This window comes from Tamandua tetradactyla, chromosome 3, assembly GCF_023851605.1.
Source record: "Tamandua tetradactyla isolate mTamTet1 chromosome 3, mTamTet1.pri, whole genome shotgun sequence".
Lineage (NCBI taxonomy): Eukaryota > Metazoa > Chordata > Mammalia > Pilosa > Myrmecophagidae > Tamandua > Tamandua tetradactyla.
The window spans coordinates 26,120,416-26,141,155 of NC_135329.1; the positions used below are offsets into that span (position 1 = coordinate 26,120,416).

General features: G+C 39.8%; 1 protein-coding gene across 3 annotated transcripts in view; it reads left to right on the plus strand.

The window, feature by feature from the left end:
• DOCK5 (dedicator of cytokinesis 5) overlaps window positions 1-20,740 on the plus strand; it is a 241,667-nt gene that overhangs the window by 13,254 nt on the left and 207,673 nt on the right. Inside the window, exon 1 of one of the 3 annotated variants that reach the window (XM_077152827.1) lies at window positions 6,575-9,006. The exons of the other annotated variants lie outside the window; for them this stretch is intronic. The gene's annotated coding sequence lies outside the window, so the exon portion shown is untranslated. Of the gene's footprint in view, window positions 1-6,574; window positions 9,007-20,740 lie in introns of those variants that run through there. 3 annotated transcript variants of the gene reach the window in all.

Here is a 20,740-nt window from a genome sequence, read left to right on the forward strand (position 1 = left end):
AGGAATTGAAATCATTAATGTTGCACTATTAGATAAGAAAGGAACAATGGGTATTTGCTGCCATTTTTTAAAAATCCCATATTAATGGAGGTTGCGTAGAAGAAGGGGTATTGTGGAACTGGCTAAATGAAATGAAAAGACTTCATCAAAATGGTGAATAGAGCTTAGAAGTTTCTGAATCACTGGATTAGTGCTCTGTTGAACATGTCAGGAAAGAAAAAAATTGCAGTCAATGTAAGAGACAAGACATTTAAATGCATTTGTTACTTCCCAATACCAAAAAGGAGTTAAGAAAATATTTACCTGTAAACAGAGTAATTATAGAAAAAGGATAAGAGAGCATAAGTAATGCAGAGAAAGAAAGAAAAGAATTTATTGTACTGGTAAGGAGTTTTGAAGGAGAGGTAGTAATTGCTCAAGAAATACTCCAAATTTACAGAAGGCTTTTGTGGTAGTTATGTCAGTGATTTAGCTGTCATCTTAGCCAAAAACTTAAATGAATTTGTTATTTTTCCTCCTCCAAATTTTAACACACCACTGTTGAGTTTGGGGGATAAGAAATCACATCTCATTGCAATGACTTTTTCCATAAAGCAAAATATTTTGAAATTCCAGCTTATTTCCAGCAGTATTCACTATAATAACATTGTAATTATAACCTTATGCATATAGGTACTTTCAAAGGAAAAAGACAGTAATATTCCAATTTTTTGAAATGAGATGTAATGGAATTTAACCCATATCTCTTTGGCCCAGAAACTTGGTTAAAGACTCATAGTTTGCTTTCCCCTAAACAATTCAGCAATGGAAAATTAGTTTTTCTCCCTCATCAGGTAGGAAGGAAAAAACCATCACTTTAGGTAAAACCTTGCACAATATGCCTATTCTCTGGGAACGTTAAGGGAAATAATAAATTCTATTGACATTGATTTATAATTAACCTCTTGCATACCTCAGAAACACTGTTTTGGTTTTTAAGCTTAAAATGCTTTCAAGATTAGACTGAAAATTAGTTTGAAGCCGAAATATGGGTGAGCAAGGGAAAGCGGCCGGAGGTCATGCTAATTTTATTTTGATTTTTCCATCTGTTGTTTGGGCCTGTCCTCAGAGCTGGGGCCATCAGTCAGGGCGCAGTCAAACAATTGCCTGAATTGCTGGCAGCCAGTTCCCCAGCAAAAGACAAAAGTAGGCTTTGTCTTTCTCAAAGTTCTGTGTCATTGCAAAGCCCCTGTTGTTCAAAAGGCTTCATATTCATTATCCACCTTTGCTCCAATTGTGCCATTTTCTCTTACATTTCCTCACCAGATTAAACTCTGATTGTCCATGTCCGATGAAATAGTTGACCCCTGAAATGCCTTCTTGTCTTTTAAAACAAGTTGTGGAAAGGAAAGTACAGTAGAGATTAATTCCCTCCTGAAAAATAGCTTTAGTTTTTTTCTCTTGATTCAACCAAGGTAAGAATGCATCATGTTGACTGGTTTGTTACTTGTGTTGGGATGCACTGTACTTTCTGTAGGCCTGGAGTGATAAGGCTCTCCCTTCTCAGTCTTTCCTTCCAGAGACCAGTTATAAGAATAAGTTACAGAGGTACACGAGTGATTAGGTAGTAGGATGCTTGCCTTCCATGAAGGAGACCCGGATTCAATTCCAGAATCACGCACCTTTCCCCGCGCACCCCCCCCCCCGAAAAAAAGCAAGAATAAGTTATAAGACTCTAACAGCTTTGCCCTTTTGTGTATAGAATCATGAAGTGTTAAGTTTTGGGGGTCTGTAAGGATCACTTCTTGGCAGACACTCTCATTTGATGGAAAAAAAAAATGTCCCAGAGGCATTAAGTGACATCCAAAATCACACAACTTGTAATAAATTTTTTGTTTCAACCTGCCTTTTACCTTCTTTCTTTCTCTTACTGTTCTGGGGAGAGGAAGTTTCTTTTTTTAAGGGTTTTTTCTTTAAGGGTTCTAAAGAGTATGTTGTCCCCTCTCAATCCCAATGGAAAAATGTCTGTGTCTTTCCTGAGATTTTTCCAGGTTGAGATTTTGTTACAAATAAGAGCCAGATATTATTACAACATCTTCCCTTTTTCAAGAGTTCTGGGAAGGGCGTGCATTTGAGAGGTGAGAGCCTGCAAAGTGGAAGTTACATTGTGGGTTCCACGGTTTGACCACTGACTTCACACCTGGTTTCAGGCCTGCTGTGGGGCCCAGTGATCTTGGGTCCCCAGCGCTGTGGGTGATGTGATGTCAGCTACAAAATTAAGAGGTGACATGGCATTTCCATCACATTGCAGGCATGTCTGAGAACTAATGTCAGTTGTGTTTGCAGAGTGTTGAGCGGTAAAGGAAGGGCCGTGTATTGATAATGGAGGATTATGATATTGACCCAGAAGTGAGAGTATGTTTGAATTTTTTTAGAACTGTATTTTTTTTAATATTGAAAACTGTGAAAGATAGCATATATACAAAAAAGAGATAAGTTTCGAAGTACATTGTAATAAATAGTTATAGAACAGATTTCAGAGTCTGATATGGGTTATAGTTCCATAATTTTAGGTTTTTCCTTCTAGCTGATCCAAAACACTGGAGATTAAAAGAAATATCAATATAATATTATACTCATACTCATTTGTTAAATTCCGTCTTCTCTGTTATAACTCTTCCTTCTCTTTCGCTTTTTCTCCCAATCTTTAGGGGTATTTGAACTATGCTCATTCTAACTTTTTCATGCTAGAAAGGGCTGTTGATAATATGGGATACAGGGCTGGAACTAGTTGATGTTTTGGAGAGGTTGGCCCCTCTGCATTTCAGAATTTGTCTAGCCTAGAAACCTATGTGGAGGTTGTAGATTTCTGGAAAGTAATCATATAGTGCATGAAACTTTTGTAGAACCTCAGACAGAGACCTAGGTGTTCTTTAGGGTTGGCAAGAATGTTTTATTTGGGTGTTGATACACCATGGGTAAATGGAATATTTAGCTAAAGCTTATGTTTAAGAGTGACCTCCAGAGAAGCCTCTTGACTCTATTTAAACCCTCTCAGAAACTGATACCTTATTTTGTTACTAAAAACCATTTGGTCAGGCAGGCATTGTCGATCCCATAATGCGAGGGTCAGGCTCAGGCTCATTCCTGGAAGTCATATCCCACACTGCCAGGGAGACTTCCACCCCTGGATGTCATGACTATGTAGGGGAGAGGGTAATAATTTTACTTGCAGAGTTGTACTTAGAGAGAAAGAGGCCACATCTGAGCAACAAAAGAGGTCCTCTGGAAGTAACTCTAGGCATAACCATGGGTAGGCTTAACTTCTCTGCTGGTGAATAAATAAGCTTCACAAGAGCAAACCTCAAGATCAAGGGCTTGGTCTATTGGCTTGGGAGTCCCTAATATTTGAGACAGAACTGGGGGTTTCCCAGTGGTAAAGCCTAATAGTTCCATATTTTCTTCTCCCTTCCCTTCCCTTAAGTGACTTTGCCATTACTTGTTAATTATCTGCTCCACATACTGTCGGATGTATCCAGGCATTACATTAAGCTATACAGAATTACAAGCCCTCATTCCCATTCTGGGCTCCATGTGTTTGGGTTGTTTAAATGATCTGTCCATACAGATTGAGTTATATTATGTGCTACAAATAAACCTTTTTTCCTTTGGTCTCATTGGTAGGTGAAGTAGAACTGTATTTTAAACAAAGTTCTGATGCTATATTCTGAGGCTTACCTTAGGAAAAAATTGAGTGAGCCTCCTTGTTCTCGCAGTAGATTCAGCTCCTCTCTGTCCTCTTCTCCCTGATGAGAATGAGGATGTGCAGCCTCATTCCATGCAGAAATGGCCACTGTCCTTCTTCTGGTGCCAACTTGTCCTGGAACAGGAGCATTATCTCTCTGGAATTGGAGGCACTCCTGCTAAGCTTGGAGCTTTCTTAAAACAGGACTAAATAGCAAGATGGTTGTTGTAGTTTGCTAGCTACCAGAATGCAACACACCAGAGATGGACTGGCTTTTAATAAAAGGGGATTTATTTTGTTAGTTCTTCGGAGGAAAGGCAGCTAACTTTCCACTGAGGTTCTTTCTCACGTGGGAAGGCACAGGATGGTCTCTGCTGGCCTTCTCCCCAGGCCTTTGGGTTCCAACAACTTTCCCCGGGGTGATTCCTTTCTGCACCTCCGAAGACCTGGGCTGAGCTGCGAGTGCTGAGATGAGGTATGCCGAGCTGCGTAGGCTGTGCTACGTTACGCTCTCTCATTTAAGCACCAGCCAATTAAGTCAAATGTCATTCATTGCAACCAGCACGCCTCCTAGCCGACTGCAGATGTAATAAGCAACAGATGAGCTTCAATACCATTGGCTTATGTCCACAGCAACAGAACTAGGTGCCTTCACCTGGCCAAGTTGACTACTGAATCTAACTACCACAATGGTATTGCTGTTTACCATGTTAAGCAGAGAAGGAAGATGTGTCTATCAATCAGAACATGACAGCATGATTTGTTTTAGTTGCTAGTTTCCATCTTGCAGATTCTTTGAACTAATATGCCTATATATTTCCTCAATTGATTGATATTAGCAGAATAGTTATATATTTATTGGTTTTTAAAGAGATCCTAATGTTAAAAAATGTTGGGCATTTTAGTATAATTGAAATTATGATGTGCTCTATTTTGTAATGATAATGTGGAATTTGCTGCAGTTTAAAAAATCTTATTAAAATGGGTACAGCCTCTATCAAATATATCCTGCAGAGATACTCATCCATGTGGGGAGCAATATATGCATAGGGCTATTTATTACACCATTATTTGGAGTAAAAACATCAAAATAACTTAAATGTCAATCAGTTGAGGATGAGTTATATAAATAATGGTATAAACATAGAGTGGAATCTTATACAGCTACTAAAAGAATTAAATCCAGTGATAGACAAACAGTATGACAGAGATGACACTGCAGTACAGTAATTAAAGAATGGTCTTTTCAGTAAGTAGTGCTGGTTCAATTGGTTTTCTCCATGTTGAAAAATTTATCCACACTCCAACTTTTCTCCCTTTAAAGGTGATTCCAGATAATATGGAAGGTAAAACAGTGAAAGCTTTTAGAAAAGCATGAGAACATTTTCATGACCTTGGACTAGGCAAAGATTTTTTAGAGGGACAGAATACAATTAACTTTAAAATAAAGAAACAAAGTACTGGGTCCTATTAATATGAAGACTGTATATTTGCCAAAAGAAACCCTTAAAAGTTTAAAGTGGCAACCCAAAGGAGGAAGAAGATGTTGCCAATCTACGTCTTATTCATGTTGAGAATATATAAAAGTCTACAAATCAGTGAAGAGAAACCTGTAACCTAACAACAACAAAAAAACCGGCAGAAGACTGGAATAGAAACTTCACAAAAGATAATATCCATATTCTGAAAAGCATATGAAAGGATGTTGATCTTTATTCATCATCAAGGAAATGTAAACACAATACCACACCACTATAACCCCACCACAAGAGCTAAATTGAAAAAGACAGAGATACCAGCTGTGCCAGTTTGAATCTGTTGTATACCCCAGAAAAGCCATGTTCTTTAATACTGATTCAATATTGGTGGGTGGGATCCTTTTGATTCAGTTGTTTCCATGGAGATGTGACCCACCCAATTATGGCAGGACCTTTTGATTAGATGGTTTCCATGGAGATGTGTCTCCACTCATTCAAGGTGGGGTTGCTTACTAGAGTCCTTTAAGAGGGAACCATTTTGGAAAAAGCTTCAGAGTCAATAGAAACCCAGACGTTTGGAGTTGCAAAGAGAAAACACCCCTGGGTAAGCTGTTTGAAATGAGAAGCCAAATGACCTGAAGATGCCAGCCATGTGTCTTCCCAGATCAGCCTTTCTTGAGTCAAGGTATAATTCTCTGAATGTCTTAGTTTGGACATTTTTATGACCTTAGGACTGTAAACTTGTAATTTTTGAACTAATAAAAGGAATTAATGAATTCCCTTTATAAAAGCCAACACATTTCTGGTATATTGCATCTCCGGCAGCATTGCCAAACCAAAACATCAACTGTAGCCAAGGATGAGGGGCAGTGATAAGTCTTATGCACTACAGGTGGGAGTATAAATTGGTGCAGCCACCTTGGAACGCTGTTTAGCAGTTAAACAGAAACCTGCCCTGTGACAGCAGTTCTACTCCTAGGAAAATGAAATACATATCCACAAAAAAGACTGGTGCAAGAATATTGATAGCACACTATTTGAAGCTGCCCAAACTGGACCACCCACATGCTGATCACTTGTGGCATAGATAAATAAATTGTGATATCTTCACACAATCAAAGAGTGAACAATTTACAAATAAATGCAACATATGGCTAAATCTCAAAAACATAAGGTTAAATGAAATAAGGCAAACCCAAAAGCATACATAGTGTATTATTCCATTCATAGAAATGCAAACACAGGTGACATTAATCTGTGTTCTTAGAAGTTGGATGGTGGTTACCTGTAATGGCAGCAGGTGTGGGTGGTAGTGGCTATGCTGGAGAAAGGATAGTGAGGGGATTTTTAGGTTATGAGTGATGTTTGTTCTGGTTTATGTGGGTGTATTCAGTCTGGAAATTCATTGAGATGTACTATACGGTATGTGCACTTTTCTATATCTATATTAAATAAAAATTTAAGAAAGAAAAAATGAAACAGCTCTCTATATTGACACATTCAAAATGTATATTTGAGTAAAATAGTAAGATGCAAAAAATGTATATAGTATTAATATAATTCATTCAACAAATAGTTATAGAGTATCCATTATCCTCAGGCAAAATTCTAAGCAGCAAGTACAACAGACTAAAAAACAGAAAGTGTGTTTTTATGTATACTTGTAAATGGTAGACCATTTCTGAAAGTATACATGAGAAATTGTTCATTGATTGCTTCTCAGAAGAAGACTGGGTGGCTGGATGTCAGAGAGTTTTCATTGAGGAGATTTTGTACCTTTTAGGGTTTTTACAATGTGAATGGATTACTAATTCAAACAAATAAATTGAATTTAGCAGCCCAATCATTATTCATGTAATTCTTGTGATTTAAAAGGAAGCAACTGTTGTTACATCTGCTTTAGAGAACCAGCAACTGAAACAGCAATTTTGATTGTTTGCCCCAAATCATACAGGATTTCTTGGCTGAGTTTGGCAAAGAGGTCTTCACACTATCTGCTCCCTCTAATTCTAACAAAATTAACTTTATATGTTCCTGTATTCTTAATGCTATGTCTAATTTAGCACACTTTGCTTTCTACCATGCATATAATTACTTATGACACACTCCATTTCTTTGTTTATAATCAAAAACTAAATCCAAGATTTTGCTTCAGTTAATGGCAAAATGGAATTTTCATGCCTATGCTAGTCTTGCATACTAATAATCCTGAATTTAAAAATGCGTAGAATCACATCTGATTAATTTTAATTTTTTGGTCTTTAAGGTTCTAAATAGGTATTTCATGGTGGATAAACCATTAGTCTCAGGCTTTGACTCCTCTATCTATTGAGGACAATAAAGTGTGATGTAATTTTCTTATTTTGATAAGGTAATGGGTGGTCCCGTGGCAATACAACACCTGGTCTTATATTACAGAAGATAAAATATTTCACATAATGAAATAGAACATTTAACATAATTACCTCTATAGTTTATTAGCACCACTGTTATATGCTTTAAAAAAAATAAAGCATATTCTGAGTTCCTGAGGAAGATTGAGACACGGATGTTGGCTGATTTGCTCATTGCCACATACTTAGCTAACATCAGAACTCTGTTATTACTTTTGTCTTGCAGACTCTAGCATCTCGTGGCCAAGCTAATGCTTGAAACCAGAATTGTCAAGGTAGAGGCAGGTGCCATTTACTGCAGAGTGAGGTTTAGGAGAGTAGCTTCTTGTGGCTGGGATAGGTGGAAGTTTTAGAAGTTTGAATTTACAACCTATGATTTCTCTGCCATTGTGAAGTCAAATATGGCTCCAAGCCAAGTGAGAAGGTGGGAATAAGATTAGCACACTTCCTGGTACCAGTGGGCAGTACACAATCATTATCTGAAGGTTTACCAGGCGGTAGCCTGCCTAATAGCAATCAGGTGCCCTTGTTTGCAGAGCAGAGTCGATTACTAAGTGGTTAATATTAATTGTCTCTGAACCTGTTCTCAAAGGTCCAGACTAGATTCCAGTATATTTCCGATTTCAGAGAGCTTTGTAGGTTGCTGGTCTGGTAAATGGCCTGGTCTTGCAAGGATTTGAAAATGTTTAAATGCCCGGGGCTTTGTGGTCTTGTGCTTTTGGCTCAGAACTGTCTGGGATGCTAAGAGGTATTAATTAGCTAAATTAATTAATGATTAAATTAATCATTTTACACACAATTAATTAACACGAATGTCTTGAGTGAGGCGGATTTGGGTGTGAGTTGTTCTTTCACCCACCGGCTGTGTGCTTGTGCCTGACTTACTGCTCTAAGGAAGTAAACACTCACTGAACACCCACTGTATTGAGTGGCTCGCAGGGTGACTATGAGGGTTATATAAGGTAAGGAATGTGTAGAAAGCACATAGAAAGTGTGTGTAGGGCTTCATAAGGGCTGGCTTCCTTCTCTTTGGTCTAAGAGAGCACCACAAATACATCTTTTCCAGGCTCATGAATTCATAAACACTTGTGACCTGTAGCCCTAGACCAGCCATTCTGTTCATCTCACGGATTAACATGGAATCTGAAAATAGGTATCCACTGAAGACAGAATCCTGAATGACTGATTCTCTTGGGTGCCTGTAAGTCTGCCTTAATGAAGACTACTGCCTTCTTCAGTCGAAGAGTCGCCTGCATGTAGGTTACGCCAGAATCCTTTCTTCAGGAGAAACTTAACATGCCTTGAGAAAGGCTAGTTGTCCACTTCAGCACCAGCAGCCAGCACCGGCAGCTTTAGGGTTGCTGCTCAAGATTGTTTTCACATTGCCTGATAACTTCAGGGAGGTCTTCTGGTAAGTTTGCAAATTGAGAAATGATTTGAGTCTGTGGAAGAATTCCTTTCATGTCTGAGCTATGATCCAAATGAAGAGTCTTGGAAATTTTGAATCTGTCTCTTATATTTTCTTTCCTGAATTAGATATGGGTTTGCTTTCTCAGTTCAGATTTTGACGACATGATCTATTTCAGCAGCAAATAGCTCACTCTGTGAAGCAAACCATAACCCCATTACCTTTCTGCTTTGGTGGCATTTTCATTCTTATTCAATGCAGCGACATGAGGATTTTAGACCAGGAAAATAGGCAGCCCCTCATTTGTTGCCCTGAAAGCAAAATTGTTAAAGGTCAGATTCCAGCATGTTAGGGAGAACATATGGACACATGGATTTTTACTTTTTCCTCTTTATTCCCCCCATTATTTTTGGTTTGATTTCTTATGGGTCCCAGAGGGCAAAATTCCATGTTGGGATGGCTGTAGCTAACAGTTATAAAATGTCTTAGGGAAAGTACAACATCTCTGCGCTCCTATGACTATTATCAAGAAATGACAGATGGAGGAAATACAAATGGTATCTAAAATGAAACGTGTTTGGCCACAATGAATGTCTTGCATTTATCAGCAGCCTTGAGTGACAGAGTTTTATACTTTGGGAAGATTAGAGAATTTGTTTACTTGTTGAAACAGTCACCATACCATGTTCTTTTGTCTGCCTAAGTTCTGAGAATTCTTTCCTAGTTTTTTAGCACTGTGCATTTGGATTAAGGTATTATCAGTCCCTTAAAGGTCACTTGTTCAGTGTTTGGGGAATAACGGATGGAATGAAACCAATAGAGAAGCATTTATACCTGGATTAGGGAGCTGAGTTTATATTTTAATCTCTTGTTTAGACATAATCAAGTAGTTTGACTCTCTTTAGCTTAGCTTTTCCATCTGTAAAATAGAGAAAATTTCTACTACCTGCCAGAGTCTCAGATTATAAAGAAGTTTCTCTATTTTAAAATTTCTGCAAATTAATTAAGCAGTGCCAGTAAGAACACATTCAATGACCAAAAAATTTTAAGATCTAAAGTTGGTATGCCAGTGATTTTTCTGTACAGAAAAAGCTTTGGTGCCAGAAACCCTATTACCCCATGATTTTTTTTCTTGATGTGCCAGTGTAACCTGATAGTTTTCCTTCTAACTTCTTGATGGCTTTTACATACTTTCCAGCCTGATTAAGTGGTCCATATCATGACGAACTAATTTTCTCCACTTGAGACTGAACTTGTGATCTTTTTCATCTGGTTTCCAGTTACGAGATTTCCCCTTACTCTCAGAGTCATTTTCCCCAAAGTATTAAAGGGAGATCAGTTTTAGCAGGAGGTTAAGTACAATTTGAAGTATGAGTCTGCTCTTACCAGATCAAAGTTGAAGCCCTGTGGTTGAATGCCCTTGCAGTCATTTGGATGTAGTGTGAGTAATCTATACCACACATCAGATGCGTGTCATTAACAGCCTTCCCTACCTGGAAATCCTGTAGTTGCTGATTCAATATTTAGGACTCAGATCAGTTGGGGAACTCATGAGTTAGCAGGTCTAGAGTTGTAAATACATGAAGGGGAGAGAAAACTGTGTTGTTGACACACCTTTGGAAATAAATGTTATGTATTCAGTCATCATACAGTCATTAGGTACCTGACTGAGTACAGGTATCTCAGTATCCCTAGGATCCCTAGTATCCAGAGCAGAAGTGGACACAGACCCTGCCTAGGAGATGTTTATAATTAATTAAAGGACCCTGAGACACGAAACTTAAGTAATTATAGCAGGGGATTGAATGTAAGAAGAATCACAGAGAAGTACAATTTGAGTTATAGCAGCTTAGAGAAGCAGTGGTTATTCAAATTGATGGATTGGGGAGTCTCGGGGAAGAAGGTGAATTTCACAGAGATGGGCATTCAAGTTTGGAAAGGCTGAGGATATGGCTCAACATGAGCAGTGATTTTAAAGCAGGCATTTGTGGCAGATGGATAATAAGAAAGTGGTCCATTCTAGCTGGAACATTTGCCTATATCTGAGGATGAATTTTTCCCCCTGTGGCCAATTTCAAACCACCAATGAATTAACAACTAGCTCGTGGGATTCCTGGAAATTTAACCATTGGCTCTTGCAAATCGGTACAGGTCTGCTCTGGAATACTATTGAAACAACCTGGTTTAGTCCCTCTGTGGCAACTGTCAATCACCGTACCTGTCCGCCCTCAGGTCCGAGGAAGGCTTGGGGAGGCCTAGGGAGCCTTGGTTATTACCATAGAACCCTCCCATGGGCACTGATCATTAGGCCGTTGTTGGGCATACCACCCCTGGGAAGCCATTCCATGGTCAGGACAATGACATATGACCTATAGATAGAGTTGATCTGTAACTGAGAAGTTAGGATTTAAGAAATGAGTATGATTACTGAATCATTGTATAGATATTTCTTTTTATTTTTTAATATATTAGAATAGCCAGAGGAGAATACCTGAAATTGCCAGACTGTGATCCAGCAGCTTTGATCTTTGATAATGATCGTATAGCTCTCTAGTCTTGTCCTTGTGATTGGACAGACCTAGTGGCTGGTCCCCACGTGTACACCTTTATCCTGTTTTTCAGCCTTAGAGTCTTATGACCACTCTAACGTTTATTAATGAAAGGCCTTCAGTTAGTCCAAAACGAATCCACCCAATTCCAAAATTATCATGCTAGAGGAAGCTGTATCTAACCAAAATTGGCCTGCCTGTCATGTGCAGTAGATTAAACATTAACTTATGGATGTATAGTATTATAACTACACTATACATATAGTTATAACATGTACGTTTTTATAATACTATAAAGCATTATAGTACATACATCTTTATGTACTAAAGATGTGATTTACTAAAAAATCACACCTATTGCCATATTAAGGCTGCCATTTTCTTATATAATGTGCTGGGGCTAAGCGTGTAATCAATTTGTCATGTTCAATTAGATCATCTCTAACCTCGTATCTGGAGTCCTTGTGCTCATTACCCTAAAACCTTTGGAACTATAAAACTATCAGAGTTACTGGAGTTCTGGGAGACAGAATTTTAGGCCAGTGGCTGTCCAATCTTCTCCTTGCCCCAGCAATAAACTCTTTCTCCCTCTGACACCCCCGTGTCTCAGGAATTGGTCATTTGAGTGTATCCTGCAGAGAACCTACCACTTTTGGTCAGTATCAAATCAGATTCCCTCTCTTGAGACCCTCTCTTGAGAGTTTGAACTAGGAGATACCGAGACATGTTGCTGATCAGCCACAGAAGCAAAGCTAAAATGTTGCTGTTGGAGAGAGCCGGGTCCATGGCAAACTGAAGTCATGTGGTGGAAAGTTGTGAGTGAAAAACCACAAGGATGCTGAGGAAGCTTGGTAGACAGAAAGGAGAAGATGTGGAGAAGGGACATTTGGCCCTGGAGCTGCTTCTGTTCTCAGCAGTTTTCCAATTTCAACTCTGAAACATCACTTTTCCAAAGGTAACATGAGTCCGTCTCTGTTCCTTGCACTCTAAGGGATTAACTGGAGAAGTGTGTTTATGTGGCACCTCAGAGTGCCATTCTGAGCGTTCTGTGAATATAACAAATCTCTTAAGAGTAAAGGACAATTCATATGCTTCTGACAGGCTAAAATATGCCCCGTCTTCATTTTCTTTGCACCCCTCCCAAATGACTTGTGAATACTATTATTTTTATTCTGGCAGAGCTGATTTGGAATTCATTTATATCAAAAGCACAGGCAGAAGGACATGTGGTGGGGTGATATTTCATGGGGACTTACCATTATTAAAAAGCATGAAAAAATTGGAGCCATTAGCAGCAGTGAAAGAAAATGAGTTCTTTATTCGCGGAGGGCATCTGGTGAGCAGGGGTATGTGAAGACGCCCTGTACTGCGTTGGTAGAAAATGCCATTTGAAAGAGGCTTAGGGCAAATTTGTGCCTTCATCTCTGTCTGATGTTCTCACCACACGCAAATTTGTGAATAATTAAATTGTTTGGAAGGGGAAAGTCATGCTTGGCTGTTTTATAGCCCAAGGATTAGTCATACACAATGAAGTAGTGATTCTGAGAGTCAAATGTCCAGGAGGGCAGTCAGGCATTACCCATGAAGGGCCATGGGTGAGAGACGGGGAGCCCACCTCTAAGATAACCTGGGTATTAGCACAGCTGGATCCTGCTTCTAATTCCATAGCTGCCCGCTGTTTAACTTCTGTAGCCTTAGTTTCTTCATCTGTAATGAATGATTTTTTCCTAGGGAATTTAAAATTTTTGCTTGACAAATAAAGTTCCTTTAAGAATCTAATTAAAGCTATGAATTATTTCTACCGAAAATTGTGCGTATGTCCTTAGGCAAAATTCCACGTACAATTTTAGGAGGGTTACCAATCTTTAGGAACGCTTGCACTCCAGAGTAAGAAGAATTCTTGGGTTAGATGATGTCTGAGCTTGTTTCTATCTCTAAAATTTCGTTTTTCTAAAAATTGAGACTCTCGAGAGTGAGACAGCTAGGCTTTCCCTTTTTCCTCATTAATAGGCAAGCACCTGCAAAGGAGGGTGAGACAACATGGAAGGCTTGTCTGTTTTCAGAAATCAAAGAATCTATAACCTCTTGAAGTAGGCTTTTTTCTTTTTTTAAACCCTCTTTTTTTTTTTTTTTACATTGGCAGGCACCAGGAAATGAACCTGGTCTTCCGTATGGCAGGCGAGAAGTCTGCCTGCTGAGCCACCGTGGCCCGCCCTGAAATATGCATTTTAAACAGAAAGTAAAAGACAATATATTTAAAGTATATATAACTTAGTGTCAGTTAGTGATAAGGGCTATGTTATATTTCAAAAGCATCCCATGTGATTCTGATGCAGTAGATGAACCTGCCTTCGGGGGAGAACTATTAGAATAAGATATTCCTAATCTTCAGGGGATGGGACAATGCATAAATTATTTCATGTACATGGAAAGTATAATGTGTATCATAAGAGAAGCATAAAAAGTGCTTAATAGGGCTTTAGAAGAGGAAGCAAATATTTTCCTTTGGAGAGTTCAGGGTAGGTCTCAAGGAACAACTGTGACAATTTTCCTAACCGTGAAATAGGGGTAATATTAGAGCCAACCACAGAGGGTTTGTAAGGGCAAAGTGAACGCGTGCCTGGAAAGCTTTCTGAACAAGGCCTGACACAACGTGTGTGCTTAAAAAATGTTAGCAGTCATTTCAGTTGAGCCTTCCACAACGATTAGAATTTCTGAAATATATAATGCTATGTACATAGTTTATCATCTAAGTGTTTTTAAATATACTTTCCATGTAAAGAACCATTCAAATAGAAATAGCCAGCTAATTAAAAAAAAAATCTTGCTATTAGAATGTACCCTTAAAGGATCAAAATTTACCAAATCTAAATCTCTCTGTATAATCTTGAATATTGATTGATGCTTGATCTGATACATTCAAACCCTCTTTGCTTATTCAGGTATTCTGTTTCATTTATTGGACTATCTTTTAAAGACTTTTAACTTGGGAGTCAGACATTGTATTAAGTTAGTGGGCAAGTACTCCATGCCCTAGGCCTGAGGGAGCTTAAATTCTAGTAGGGGAAATAAGATAACACCTAAAAATGTCAAAGTACCGTTTTATGTAGGCACCACCTAGGATGGAGATACAAAAATGCTTATAACATCTGGATCCCATTTTAGTTGGAAAAATCTGTTTTGAAATCAGATGTGACCAAGTGATTGTGACCAAGTCATTTAAGGTAATTAGCATCTGAATTGTTTTACTTCCATCGATGCTTTCAGCCAAGATGATAATCCTGCCTTGTGATGGATCCCAGGAAAGCTGAGGGAAAGGAAGGTTCTCGAAGGCCAGTGAGATTTCCACTAATATCATCTAGATGATATTGACACAATCCTATAACCTCTCTGGACATTCCATGCAAATGTTCAAGAAATAGATAAAAGGTTTGACTTTGTTTAATTGACTCCTGAATTTTTAGCAAAGGCTAATCTGATGTTTAGAGAATATTCTCTGGTGGTGTAAAGGATAATTTCTTGATTCCAAGGAAAAGGTATAGTTGATTCTTAGCATGAGCTTTGTGGTTTCCCCACAATGGTTGTGGGTGGGTGAGTTTGTTTGAAAAAGGCCCCTGAGTCTGCTCTTGGTTGCTGGTCTGGCTGAGTGGTGAGATGTGTGGGTTGGAATGAAAGATGGAAAGTTAAATCCTGGACTCAGTGGGAGTCTAATCAAGCGAGAAGTTTCCTGTGGATCTGCCCTACCCAAGAGGCGGGGGTGGTCTCTCTATTTCCAGCCTGAAATGGAATAGCAAAATGGAAAGCCCAGGGTGTGTTGCAGTAACTTCCCTGGGGTATCTCTGGTGTTCAAAGCTTTCCTCACCTAGACACAGTTGTTTGTTTCAAACAAAAGTTGGGAGCTGCCTTTACAAAAGGCTTGAATGTAGCAAAACAAAGCTGATAATCTGCATTTTTTTTTCCTCCCTTGCTTCTGACTGGTGAAACTATTTGTAACTTTTTCTTTGTATTATGCATCTGTAGTGCCTCTTTTCTGGGGGCTTTGAAACTTTGAGAAACTGAGCTCATTTTTACTCTTAGTTTGGGGTATTGTGTCTGCATTTTCCTCATGCTACATCAGGGCTTAATCAGAAACGCCTTCGGAGAGGAATAAACTTTCTTTGTGAATACCTCCCCTGCACTCCAAGAAGTAATAACACAAATTAAATGCTGACCCAGAATTATAATCCCTCTAATCCTGACATCATAAACACACTTATTCTTGGAAATTAATGGTATGGAGCTGGAATTTTTATGCTTCTTACTGTGGCCATGGCAAAGAGGCCTCTTAAGACTTTCAGATAGAGTGGAGGAGCTGATGCTCTGATGAGCAAAACTGTTCCAAGGCTCATTTCCCACCACCCCACCCTGCGCCCCTGCCACTGTTTTAGAGAACTGATTCTTCACTTCACATTGCTTATTCCTCTTTAGGTTTTTAACCTTGGGTGTTCTGCTCTCGTTGCCAGTTCTTTTTTTTTTTTTTTTTTTTCGCTTGAGCAGGCACTGGGAATCGAACCCACATCTCTGGCATGGCAGGCGAGACGGCTGCCTGCTGAGCACTGTGGCGCGCCCGCTTCCTGTACTTTTGATATACAGGAGGATGTAGAAGGATGAGCTGGGACGTGCATATCTGGCTTCTGAGGGTGATGTGACTTGGATTCAGGTAATCCCGGGGACAAGCAAGGCCTACCGTTTGTGAGTCCCGCTCATAAAGGGGAAATGGCACTCCGTACCTAAGCATAGGTTATGTCTAACTTAGTAACTCCTGATTTCAGTTGGTTTAGTCTTTTCAGCATCCATGTGTATTACCTGTACTGTCAATATTTCTAGTCATCCATGGATATTCTTACTTTAGGGGTGTTTGGGCGAAGAAGCCCACCCTAATGTTCTATCACTTGCAACCCCACCCCCACCCCCCGCCACTGGCTCAGTGATATGGTTGGTCTCCAGGCTGCTTACTAAGGGGTTCACTGTTCTCTTAAAGCCTGCCTTAAATGCCACTCACAGCCCCTCTTTTATTGCATGGAAGTGGAGTCCTTTTCATTCAGTGAACGTTGGTTGGCTGCTCACCTCCCACAAGCCATGTGCTGTGTAAATGTGATGGGGACGAGAGGAGTAAGACATGAGGTTGTGAGGGGGGAGAATCCACCTCTGTCACAGCCCCCCAGCTGTGGTAGGCGCACAGCACAGAGGGGTAGCGGGGGAGGCTTAAAACCAATGTTCCTTCTCCAGCTTTGTTTTCATTCCCCGTTGGCCAACTGCAGATTTTCTCTTATGGGCAGCAAGCTACTGACTAGAATGAAAGGCTTCCTGTATTTCTGGGTAGACGCGTTGCTTCCACACATCACCAGCCTGGGCTTTTGAAGGAAGCGGCCTGTCCTGTGAAAGGGGGTATGGGAAAGTGGGCCAGTCATCCAGGTTCAGGATGTCCTGAACCCTGGTTCACGTAGGGAGTCGTCCTCTCCACCTCTGGGCTGTGGTTCTTCAGATCAGGGAATGCCCAGCAACGGTACACTCCGCTCTTTGTGCCGGTCTGAAAAGCATGGGGGAATTGGGTGACCAGTTTGATTTCAGCTTTAAAATGTGGATAAGCTAGAGTGACATCGCAGACAACCTATTCTGTGGGAACAAAGCAGAGCCAGTGTGTGTGGGTGGGGTGGGAGAGTTCCTTTTCTTTTGTGTCCTGGATTGATAGAGGTTGGTGGGAGAGGTCCAGCATGCTGGCATAAGGTCTTTTGTATGGCAGAGACCAAACTGAAGCTGTAGAGCGCTGTATTCCGCGTAACTGGTGGAGGCATTTTGACTCCCATAGAACTCAGGCTTAGCGCCCTGAGAACTCTGGGCACGGTGTAGAGCTTATTGTTCAGCTGTCTTTCCTGAACTTTCAGATCTTCAAGTGCAGAACTTGCTTCTTCCACGCCCCAACCACTGATCACCAGCACATAGCCTATTTAATCAGGTGCTGGGTGAGTCTTTGTAGAGTTTTGTATGTGTGAAGGTGGTAATAAATTTTGAGGGAGGACAGAGCCTGTCTGGGAGGGCAAAGCTGGGGAGAAAGGAATTGCTCGCCCCAGGCAGGGTAGGAAAGCAAATTTGCAACCCAAACTGGATCCCTTTGACTGTTTATTTCTGTTTCTAGCAACAGTGTTTCTGACTACAGTGGGCATCACTGTCTTATTAATTTTTTAATAAAAAAGACTATTTGTTCAAGTGATATTTTCCTATTTTTAAAAGAATTTACAAATAAAAGGTGGCAACTATAAACTTTAATATTCCTTCCCTTGGTTGGGAAAGAGGAAATGTTTAATGGTCTTCTGTATTAAGTAGTGAAAAATAGCAAATCTCAGATTTTTTCTTAACCTCTTCAAACATATATACATTCTTGCAATTTTGTTTAATTGTGAGGGAATTTTTAGAACAATTTTGTGTTTCAAGAAGTAATTATTTTGCGATTCCTGCAGCAGCTTAATAAACATCTTTAAAACTTTTTTCAATGTTAGCAACTGAAGCCACCATTATTTCACTGGACTCAGTACTTACGGGACGTGTCCTGATGGTTAGATTTAACTTGTTTGAGAGTTTGGGCTCTTATCTTTCTATACCAACTGACATCAGCATTGAATATTGTTGGATGTAGGAAGCAAAGCTTGGGTGGGTTGTGCTGGTTGGTGATAATGGCTTGAGGCTGGCAGCAAGGGATTGGTCCATGTTAATGTTTTTTAGAGAGCCAGGAAATTGTTTTAGATGGTGTAAGACATTAACATTGAATCACACAGGGAGGAGGGGATTCCTTTTAAATTGTCTTTCAGTATCTCTGGTTTCACCAAAAAGAAAGTCTCAGCTGAGTGCTCCTAGGTCTTTAATATCTCTCTAATGTTTGCAGTCTCTTTCTTGAGGCAAATTTAACTATGGAGATTGTACTTCTTTGTAATAGTTACTTTCTATTTAAGGGGTGTGGTGCTGGTTTTCCAATTACCATAACATTATGGAGTTTCCACTTAAAATAAATACACATTAGGGGGGGCCACAGTGGCTCAGCAGGCAGAATTCTCGCCTGCCATGCTGGAGACCGGGGCTCCATTCCCAGTGCCTGCCCATGCAAAAAGAAAAAAAGAATATATATATATACGTACATTAGAAAAACAGTAATTTAAGTTAAAGAAGATCAAATAACTAATATGTTATATCAGCAGTATACGGGAAGAACTGAAATCATGTAGGTAGTACATGAATAAACAACATTTGGGAACTCTTGACCTAGGTGAGTGGTGTCTCTGGAAAAGGTATGTCTCGTGTGTCTTTTCTTCTATGTAAGTGATATTCTTACAGGTTTGCTCAGGATTTTTGTGCCTGTTTAAGAGAGAGGGAATCTCATGCCCAGTTTCTTAGGAATGGAGAACACAATGGCCAGAGCCACCTCTGGTGGGGCGATGAGCTGTAATGCCACAGTGATTGCAGTAAGGCAGCCCCATAGTGGCTCTGGCTGGCAGGGAACCGAACCTTGTTAGCGGCTGCAGAACTCAGCTTCTGGCATGCTAGCCCATGTGCATCCTGCCGCAGCTGCTGGTGAGGTCCGAGTACTCCTGGACGCTGCCTTACCTCTGCAGAGCCCCTCTGTGGAGTTGTGATCCTGCCACACGATCCAGGGAAGGTTGGATTGGTACAGGGGAGGGTTGCTGATGAAATTTTAGAGGTGGCGATAGTCCTGATTTGTAGGATGCTCTTAATCCCTCAGATGGTGTTCAGAATGCATAAGCTCTGGGCTGGGGGCAATGGAAAATCCTGGAGAAGATGCCAACATAACTCAAAGGCCCTCACTTTCCTGTTGTGAGCGTAAATCTAACACGGAAGAAAACACTAACCATTCCATTATGACAAATAGCGTGTGTGGTGTCACCGCAGGTACTGTGGATTTTCTGAGGGGAAGCTTCAAGGCTGCAGCAGACAAGGAACTTTTCCTGCAGAGAACATAGATGACAGGACCTTGAAGTTTGGGTAATTAGGAAAATAGTTATTTTTATTAAAACTAATGTGCATATTGTTTTAAAAATCTGAAGGGTACTAAAGAGCTTTAATGTAAGATATCCTATCTCCATTTTCCTCCTTCTTACCCTGATTCCACTCCCAGAGAGGCAGCCACTTTTCTGCTTTTACTGGGGTGTTTTGATATCAATGTTTATAATTCTAAATAATATGCTTTTACTGCCACTCCTTGATTCATCGCTTTTAGGCATTATTTACTGACTTCCATTATCTAGGGGTAGATGAGCACTACCTCTCAACATACCCACTTTCCCTCCTCTCATACTCACAGATTTTTTAAGTTCATATTCAGAGCTTACATTGTTATGACTATACACACATTATTCTGTCAAATAAAATATCTGTTATTACTATGACTTCTTGTAGGCTTTCTTTTTTCTGGAGTTAATAATTGCTTCTTTTTTTTTTTTTTTTTTTTTAACCTTAGTTTTCTTCTTTTCTGTGGGTAATTCTTTCCATATCCCCCAGTGTATCTTCTCAGATCATGTCACTTGCATGGTTGTTTTTGGTTTTGTTTTCAAGCACTCACTCACAAAGCCTTTTTCCCCAGCTTCAATCTTACATGATACAGGTCTGGCCATGGCTGTTATCTGTGGCTTCCTTTCCCTGTGAGAGCATCCCTTTGCTTCTCCTCTGTCCTGGATTATGTCTTTCTTTTTCTTGGTTTACCAAGTTATATTTTTTTGGATCATACCCTGTAATCATTTCTTGGAAAGGTTACATGATAACCTTTTTGAGACCTTACAAGTTGAAAAATATATTTAGTCTACACTTCCTCTTGATTGATAGTTTGATTACGTATTTCCCATTTTGTTGCCACAACAAACAGCTCTGCAGTAAATTTACTCAATTCTGCAGTTACTTTTCATCAGACATGTGTCTGCAGTAGCCTATTTTCTTCTAGTTTTCTCTGCTTTTTGTTGTGAAGTTAACTACCACTCTGACTTTCCATCCCCTTCAAATATGACTGGGTTTTTCTTTCTGGAAGGTTTTAGAATTTTCTCTTTATTTCTGTGTTCTGAAATTTCATGACGGCATGCCTTGATGTAAGTCTTCTTTTAATTACTTGTGCTGGGTATCCATTTACTCTGGAAATCCATGCTCTTTAC